This window comes from Myzus persicae, unplaced genomic scaffold (assembly GCF_001856785.1).
Source record: "Myzus persicae strain clone G006 unplaced genomic scaffold, MPER_G0061.0, whole genome shotgun sequence".
NCBI lineage: Eukaryota > Metazoa > Arthropoda > Insecta > Hemiptera > Aphididae > Myzus > Myzus persicae.
Genome location: NW_019103602.1, coordinates 21,773 through 32,703, shown reverse-complemented (window position 1 = coordinate 32,703; position 10,931 = coordinate 21,773).

Sequence of the window (10,931 nt, the reverse complement as noted above, 5' to 3'; positions counted from 1 at the left end):
AAATTATATTTTGTCAGTATAGTTAAGACTTATAACGAGCGAACACATAAATACAAAGCGAAATGAAATTTATAATGCCTGATTATTATAATAGTGTTCGAGCCATTGTATAAACCTGCACAATGTCTTAAACAGACATATTTGAATATTGTCTGACTCGGCGTTCAACACGCGCATTAAAGAAATAAATTCAAACACAAATTTATAACTAAACCAACTGTTAATATCATTACGTTATTACATATTTAATACATTAAAACGTTAAGCTGTATTAATTGCGAACGAATATATAATATAATATAATATAATATTAATTAAGCAGGTTTTTTGTACAACAATTTAAATGTACCTACCTATTTAAAATAAATGTTCAGTTACCGATTCCTAAACTAATAAATTAACAGTTCAGCTCATAAAGTTTATTAAACTCAAATATTATATACAAGAAATTCAAATTCCAAGTATCTATCTATACAATCACAACTTTACTTATAAGCATGTTATACCTATTGTTAAGATTATTACGGTGCAATAAATTTAAGAGGGGAATACGGTAAATATTGAATTCATCATAATTTTACTTTTAAGCCATTTTCGTGTAAAATAATAAACATTTTGTAATTTAAATATTGCAGATTATTTCACTAACAATTTCCAATTGAGTTACCTCACACATAATTAATATAGGTAATAGTTTATTTATTTAAACTCAACAATCGTACAACGATTAAAGAAAAATAACTGGAAATCAATAACCACCCATAAAAAAATCTGTGTGAACTTTTTAAGAAAATTATGTACAATAATTAAATGAAACTTTTCAATTACTTTAACTGCATACAAAATGTATTAAAAACCGTTTGAAATAAATAAATGTTCTGGAACACATTTGTGTTTTTAATTTTAACAATAAAACCACCAAATACATACTTTAGAAACAAATTTGATGCAGATGTTTCGTCCAATATATTATTATATGTCGTGTGAATGAAAATCTCTTCCAATGATAAATAAAAACAACTCAGTGATACAATTAATTCAACGAATGTGGCAATTAATTTGTAATTACTGCACTACATAACGATATCGGTAATAACTATAATAAGTGTATAATATGATAAAAACTCTGAACAGTTTTAAATCCTAAAAAGAGGTTGTCATATGACTGTTTTTTTTTTTTACTTGGGCATGATATTTTAAAACACTGCACCGAATTTTAGGTAGGTACTTTCTGCGGGCTCCAGACTCGGTCTCCGCCGAGAACGTCAGAAGTAAACGGAGTAGTAAATTACACTACTCGACCACATAAAGTGAAATATTTATGGAACAGAGAATACGATAATTCACCACTCGAAACAGTTTTCGTTCAAAAACAAAGCTATTATTGTACATAATATGGATACGTTTGATGTGCGGGAAGAAATACCCTGCGGCAGCTTGGCGAACCGAATCCTGTGCCCTATGAAAACAGCGAACTCAGGGCGAATATAATATATTATATAACCTATATAGAATTAGGACGGTGTTTTTCTTCAACCGGAGCGAGGGTTGTTTACTCAGCCACCTGTTTGAGTCTCGTAAAAGGGCCATTGGCGTCGTTCAATATAATCTCCCCCCGGGCCACCGATCAGCACTCCTCCTTTCACACAGCCATTACAATAATATAAGTACAACTCACGACAGTCGTAGGGTTTATATATGGTTGTTTTCACCATATTGCTGGTATGACATATTCGTTGTGCGATTATGAGTCAGCAACATGCCAACATACGTTTTAATGGTTTACACTTGTGTGTGTGTGTGTGTGTGTGTGTGTGTGTGTATATATATATATAGACTTCAAAAATACATCCACGATGATGATCTAATCACGCTAATGATTAATAATGCCGGTTCTGTACAGTAAAAGTACAAATACACGAGTATAATTCCCCTTCGTAAAAAAAAAAATCTTTTTCAAAACAAAAACACACGATGATCACTTCTGACTTATGTAATTGGCTAAAAAGAAAAATAGATAATTACATTGGTTTTCAATCGCTGTAAGACCATTTTCAAATTCACAATAGGTATGCAATATAAATATATAATAATAGATGTACGTGATGAAGAATGGACCAGAGTTAACATACTGATCAACGCATTTTGAAACTAAACTACATATAAAGTTACGAAATAAGTAATTAATTACATAAAGTTAATCGGTAGTTTATTTAAATTATATAATATAGCTTCGATGTAATTCACATATAGTATATGAATACTGTAAGATGCATATAGGTTTAGCTGATAATACGTTTCTATATAAGCAAACTTTATTTTTTTTTTTTCAGAAAAAAATGATACCACAGAGTAAGTAAAACTTATTTTCTTATTTTATAGTACAATTTAATTTTATGCTGAATTTATTTTAAGCGATAACAGTAATTAAAATTATTATTTTTTTTTTTCATTATTTTAATTAATTCATTGGTTTACCACATTATGACATCACTGAAATATTCTAGATTTCAATTAATTTCAATGTTATATACAATCGAGTTCTTACAATTATACGTGATTTATCATAGTTAGGGTTCAGATTTTTGTGTTAGAAAAGTCAAGAAATATGAAGCCTATTATACTTTCTAAAAAACGAATGCGTTTTACTTGTATTCTCTAAAAAAAAATAGAAAAATATGCTTAAAAAGGTATAAAAATTTTAAAAACTTAAATAACATAATATGTAAGATTTGTAGGTAAACATTTTTATTTTAATTAAATTCATTATTATTTTTTTTTATATGTAACTTGCATAATATACCTACAAACATGCATCATAAATATTCTTTAAAATATTCTTAAATATGAATACAATTTATTTTCGAACTATGTGTTTAATGAGCGTTTTAATTTTTCAGTCCCATTACGCTACAAACAATGCGAAGATACGGTAAAAATATAGAAATCCTGACTTTTATTGATTTCTTTAAATAATATTAAACATCATATAATTTATTTCATATTATATCATACAACTCATTTCTCTGCTAGTTAGTTTCCATGGCAACGCCATTATTGTGTCTGGGAATATCTGCGAAATTATGATGTTTGTATTGAATGAGAAAACATCCAGTAAATGAAACTTGATAGACAAAGCCACTCAGTATAAAGATTCTCAATATATAATACGTATCAAACGATCCGCAAGTAACTACCATATTATGCATTACGATGACGCTGTGTTGATGCGAGATATCTTGACGGACAGTTGTTAACTTTTGTAACTCGAGTAAAGTTCAAATATTCCTCACTCCTCGCAAAATGAACTTCTAAGCTATCTAGTTTCCACAGCAACGTTAAATATTCTGTATTAAGTATACCTACCTATATAAAGTTGAACGAAACAACGGGTCGCGGTCTAGTGACCACTGCAAAGTACATATCCATATAGGTAACAGATATTCGAAGATATCGAATAATATTGATGTTATAATAATATTTAGCTTGTAATTGTAGGAATTAAAAAAACAAAAACGAAATTCTCGCTAACGTTTGGTAAATTCACAATATAAGTATACAATATACATTATTGATATAGAAAAACCGAACAATTATCTTTCATTTCTGCAGTGAAAGTTTATAAAACAAACTGGAATACATCACCTCAAGACAGGTGGAAATTATAGATTCAGCGGCACTTTTAAGAGTTTGATCTGATTAAATATCACATCCACTCAGAGACAAATTAATCAGATGACAGATATGATGATTATGCCTTTTCAGAATATTAGGTACTAAATTATGACACAAAGAAAGTTCAAAGAATTACCATAATACACTTCTGAAACTTATTTAAATACGTATGTGTTATGATTCCAAATCGAAATGAAAAGCATTTATTCCAATGGAACTTAATATCACATTCACTTCATGGGGAATATTATACTAATCGAATTGAAAAAAACGAGTATACTATTTATTACCTGTCTATATAATATAGTTAATATACCCTACTCTGTTATATGCCGATCGCATCCAAATAAACTTAAACATGCAAACATCATATTTTACTATTTCAGGGTTGCCATTACACTGAACACATGTTGTAGGACGTTGGTATTTTATAATCTGACTGCGATGTATTAATATAAATGAACCAAAATCTGACCATCCCGCCTCAGGCACCTTTTCATGAACAAAATTCTCTCGTACGGTCACAGTGTAAACATTATAAGGGCAAACAATAGTAGCAGTGCAAATTATTTGTTAAGTTGTTTGCAATAGCCATGGAAATATATTATGATAAAGTGCATTATAATAATTAATAATACGCCAAAAATACTGTACCTACCTACAATCTACGCTCCGTCGGAAATAACTTCAAGCTCACTAAACTATTTGCTTAGTCATCGCAAGTCATTGCAAATTGCAGGTAAATAAAATAAAATTAACTGATAAGACAAAAAATAAGTTCATTTCGATGAAAATGTTTTCTATAAATAAGAAACATGACTACGAACAGTTTTTTTTAAATATTTAATAATGTACTAATTTCAATAATTATATTTTATATTATAAATGTATAATGTATATTTTATACAGTGATATAAAATCAAAATACAATATCCATGTTGAAATTCGAAAAAATTCATTTTTTTCATTACATAGGGTTTTGAGAGGTCGATACTTGTGTATAGAAATTGAAAAGTAACTTGTACTTAAATTATTATAAAATAAGTACCTAATGTAGGTAACATAATTATTTTAGTGATAACATATGTCATTATGTTATTATCGTGAATATTACAAAATTACCTACTTAAAATAACGTCAAGTTTAAATTATTTAATTATATTTCTGCAAGATATAAATTGTCAATAGTAAAGTTTATAATATACGCTATATATCATTAAACAATTTATAAGTTGCGCACAATCGAAGTTTATCACAACACAAACTACTTTATGAAATAATAGATGTCTCGGTAATACTATTTATTAAGACAGACTCGAAGACAAACGATTAAAATTATGATTGAAAAAATGTTACGTGATACCCAAAAATTATACTTTTTATATTACTAAACAGATTTAAACGAATTTCATTATATTATATATTATTATTTAAGTTTAAGTTCATGAAATTTAACCTTTGTTTATACCTATATTTTATAATAGTTATTATCTCACTACAACCCACAATTATATTTCAACCCAGTTAAGTACAAATAATATTAGTTATTATACTATTATAGTTCTAGAAGCCTAATCGTATATAAAGCCCGGGTCAATGTAATAATTAAAAGATTAAATACGGTTATTTATGTTCTTGATAACCGGCGACCATACATAAACAGATTTAAGACTATTAATGTTATTAATTAACTATAAATGTAATTTATTCAATAACAAAGCAATCGAAAAAACGTAGTCGTATTAAATTATGGCTATTCTACAATTTAGTTAAATGTATTTAGGTATATTTTAATTTTTAATTGATAAAATACTTTTGGTATTCAACGAAATAGTATGGGTACTGGGTCAGATACGACTAATCAAAATTAATCAACGAAAGTGAAATGAGAGAAAAATAATTGAAGCAATATAAGAGTTCAGTCCCAGTATATCATGGGAAAGCACACCTATTAAAGTAAAATAATAAATATTAATATTAAAATATGTCTTTTTTTTAAAATAAAACGTTTTATATGCACTCATAATTGATTATACTCGCAGTGTCTACTATAATATTAATCTAAGAGTGCTTCGTACATTTTTATTCGCCTTTGCTGAGCTGCAATATGTGGCACTTGATGAATTTATTAAACTCTAGACAGTCTGACAATATTAAACACAAATAGAATTTTAAAATTCACAACATTTGTTGGATTGTGGTTTGCATCACCATGCTGATCTACCATGATTGTTAACATTTTTTTTCTGATACGATTTTATAGTTTTTTATTTCCAATTATTTTTAGTCAGATTTGTTGAATAACTTTCTAATTGTACCTACATTTTATAGATAATATGCATATTATTAAAGATTTTATTCTTTTGAATGTTATAACGGTTCAGTATTATAAAACTATGTCGTATTGTTGTTGTATCCCCCCAAATTCTCTGAGTTACATAGCCTTGGGAACTGAATAGATTAAATAGTATATTGTTCAAATTCCATTCCTTATTTCACTGGGTACCTATTGAAGGTTACATGTTTTACATTTTATTATTTTAATAAAATACTAATTATGTAATATTTAATGATATGCAAGCAATGCGAGTACGGTTATTTTTTTTTACTTCGGACATGGTAACAATTATTATAAAGTGACGAGTAATTATTTTTAAGAGTATGTTAGGAAATTATTATTGTTCGTTAAATACTTTAACTAAAATATTCAACGAAGATGAACATTGGTATTCAAAATCACAAAATATATACCCTGAGTATACTAATTTAAATATACTTATTACATAGCATTACAATACCACCAATATTATATGTAACATATTAATATCAAGTAACTATGTGTTATAAAAAATACTTGTTTATTAGCTAGCTATTTTCTGAGAAAATAATTTAATATATTTGATGAAAAAAAAAATTCAATCAAAGAGAACGGTTTTTTGAAGTTCGATGAAAGCCGTTTCAACCTCAGAAAAAATATTTTTTTTTTTTCAAAGTATGCTTTTGCAATATCTATACGTTAATTTAGCGAATGCGTGCATCATATAAAATGTTATTGGTTATTATGTAGAAAATATAAAGAGCAGTAAAACACTTCAGTAGCAGTTTGCAGTACAATAATTATTAATTTTCAAGTGGTATTTTCGAGTGATAACGATAATCATTATAATAATAATTAATAATATATATATATATATATATAGAAATAGCTAGAATGAAAACACGCAAACCTAAATAAATGTAAAACCATAGAATTTCCCCGTTTACATTATCATAATCTAATGTACCTACTTAATAATTGAAGTCGTCAAAATAAAGAACAGTAATTGTATGAGAATATATATCATTAATACTGTCAACGGCATTAAAATTAATACATGCATAACTATATATCATGATAGTCATGTTAAGTGGATCTGTTTTAAGAGAGATTTCACAACAACATATGTACATACTAAGTAGATAGGTACACCTAAACTGTATTAAAAATTGTAAACATGTATTACATATATACACATAAATTATATTTAGGTAAAGGATTATGAACTTGACGTTACATTATTATTTAGTACTTTTATCAGTTATTCGCGCAGTAACACATTTAAGATAATATAAATTAAAACCTACACATTATCTAGTACTTAAAATTCAATTAAAATGTTAAGATAAATAAAGTATTTGCATTGAGATATGTAATATATGTATCATATTAAGTATTGTCGCTAATAAAAATAATTGCACGAACTATTATAGGTACCACTCAAACAATACATTTAAATGATAATAAATAACTTAAATAATCACCAATGTGAAAATAAATATTCTATTTATTTATCAGGAATAATGTATAATACTTTATACCTAATGCGTTAATTATTATTTATATAAAATCTATAACGATATGATTATTTTTAAATTTGTGTCAGCAAAATAATTATTTTATTTTGCCTAAATTCTGAACAATTTAATTAATATAAAATTATTAATATATAATTATTTATTTGGATGTGATGTGATGTGATGTGATGAAATAACAATAATACATCATAATATATTTAATTATTTCATATTTTTTAATTTATAATTTATTGCTTTATTATATTTCATACAGTAAATTAAAAAATATAAAACGTATTATCTAACACGCAAGAATAGGAGCCCCTTCTGTGTTTATGTAAGCAAAATAATAATTTATAAAACTATTCGAAATGTCTTATATCACATACTTACGTCCTACATGTTTCTAAATTATCTTTCAGGACGATTGATATAAAATACTCAATTTTATGAACAATTATTGAATTATATACATTAATATGATTCTGAGATTAAATTAAATCAAACCACCTCCCCGTTAACTAATATATTATTATTTATTTAGTTCTAATGCAATGTGAAAACAGCATCGGCGGCAATATAACTGCCAACCGTTTATTATGCACAATAGAAAATATATAATAATACATTATACTGAGCTGCGACCGCTTGCCAACAGAGAGAATCAGATATAACTATTTTTGTAAGACGTGGGGGATCATCACTATCTAATGGCCACGAATAATCGCGTTGAACACTCGGATATCAAGTCGGACGTGTGTAATTCGTGATGTGCTAGTTTTACCGGTAAAGATAGCGAGACAAATATTGATAATATTTATGAGGATACATACCACAATATTGTATAAGCTTAAAACTCTATGCAAGAACAGACACAAATAATAGGCACTAATATCTCATTAAGAAAAAAAAAACGAAAAAACAATAGGTAGTTAGCGTCTAATCAATGTAACGCAATGTATGTATAAAAAAAAAATACATTCAATGAGTTAATGATAATAATAAGTGACACAAAAAACTTTAAATTTAAAACGTTAAAGAACGATAACGGTAAAATATTAAATCGCAGTTCGTTTATTATTTAAAGGAAAACTATTTGAAATGTATTAATTAAAGTAAACCACGTTCAGGCGAGTAGTTTTTCAACAGTGAATTCACATCATAATACTACATTACAGCAAAAATGAATTATTTAAAATTACGGGTATTTACTATACGCAAATTGAAAAAAAAACAATAATCCGCATTAAAAACAGATGACGTTCTACTTAAATAGAAACTGTTGAGTCATAAATAATAATAAATATAAATATAAAAACAGTTTATTGATTTAACAATATCCACAATAATTTATTAAAAATAAAAAATGTATTGAAAGAATTATAAGTATATAATAAGTGTTAATGTGTAAATTTAAAAAAAATGGCTCACATGTTATTATTGTAATAAGTAGGTATTTCGTATTCATTAATAAACTCGACGTGGCCTCGAACAATAATTTTGGTCACGTTATTTTCTAAATATGTAGCTCCATGTAGGTCCTAGACACATATTATCATGTAATTTTTCTTTAATAACACTAACAGCAAATAAGATTTTTATTTATCGCTGCATATTAGACAATTTATTCAACTTAATTAATCTTATTTCATATTTGAATGTAGTGAACTATACAACTAAATTAAATTGTATAAATAGAAAATTAGAAACATAACGACACAATACTTTACACAACTATAAAACATATTATATTATATTAAATATGAGTAATACAATTAATACTCCTGTTAAATAAGCTGAATGACTGGAGATACATCATGAAGTCAAATAGGCATTTTAAATTAAACTAACATTTTTATATTTTTAATTATTATACGCTATTGCAATAACATGCAACGAGTAATTAATATTATCTTGAGTATGTTCCTACCTACTTGATTATTTACATGTTGCGTAAACCACAGAATAAAAAAACGTTTCTGTACCATACAAATTAGATATTACTAGGAATTTAAACTAAGATATATTACTTTTTACTTGTTAGATACTTCACATAATTTTTTTTACGATTATACGACATCGCTACGAACAACAATTATTTTCAATTATTTTTTTATTGAAAATCCTTGTAATCCTTAATCCTTGGTAATAGAATATGTTACGGAGACGATTTTGTTTTAAGCCATCTGTTTCTTTTTTTCTCAAATAATATTGCGAAACAAACCGATTAAACATCAATACGATAGAATAGAAATCTATATTAAGTAATTAGATTTCAAAGGATAAACCTAATAAATATAATTTTTCGAAATTTCAAGTTTTAACGACAAACTATGTTATATACTTTTATCAATCATTCTTAAAACGTAAGACATCGCAGAACTTATAATTTAAAACATTATTTTTATAATCGAAAACAGAAGTTTAAAAAAATCGATCAATAGTTAATTATAACTTTTTATGGTGTGTACACTGTATACATTCACGCCGAACTACAAAAAAAAAACCACTTCAACGAATATCAAATTTTAATATGACCCACCTAACCCTCCGTTTAAAAATTAAATACGTACGTTAGAATATTATACCGAAATGAAGGTACCTCTATAAAGTCTCAAATAACTCAGTATTACAGTACTTAATAAATAATAATAAGTAGGTATACTGGTGTATTAATTATAGTAGTTTGCAATTCACTGCAGAGGACCCTACTCACCCATGGCACATAGGTACTCATCACTTCATCAGGTTTAGAGTTTAAGTTTAGCACCATAGGTGGTGGGTATATTTTAAATAACAATGTCCAATAATATATTATGTGGAACAAATTTAATACATATTTCCATCCATCGATTTCCGCGATACAATAATTCGATTAAGACACACGCACACACGTAGCGTCTATAGCGGTTACTATATTTGACACAGGTACATGTAATAATTGTTAAGAACTTTAAAAAAATATTAATTATGATTATACTATATGTTGATTACAGCATTGGCTAAAAAAAAATACTTATGTAATAATATTATATATATTTCAATATAATATTTTATATTTGTGTTCTAAACCATGTCGCGGTGGATAATATGTATATATATTTATTGTGTATACCTACAATAATTAATTGCATTAAACATCCATGGCACACGTACCATATCCTACCTATACTATACTCGACTGAAACGTTTTATTTTTATTTGCAAATAATAATTTATCTTTTTACCCGCATTATAATTATATTATTATCTAGTGTTGTTTTACGCTCTCGAGTCGCGAGCTCGTAATAATATTATAATATACATAGGTAGTAGCTGGTACCTATGTATGTGTCTCGTCCCGCGCAATCGAACACAATATCGAAACGGTTAAAACACTGAACCATGTTTCCGTTAATTGATTTATAATGGATTACGTCTAG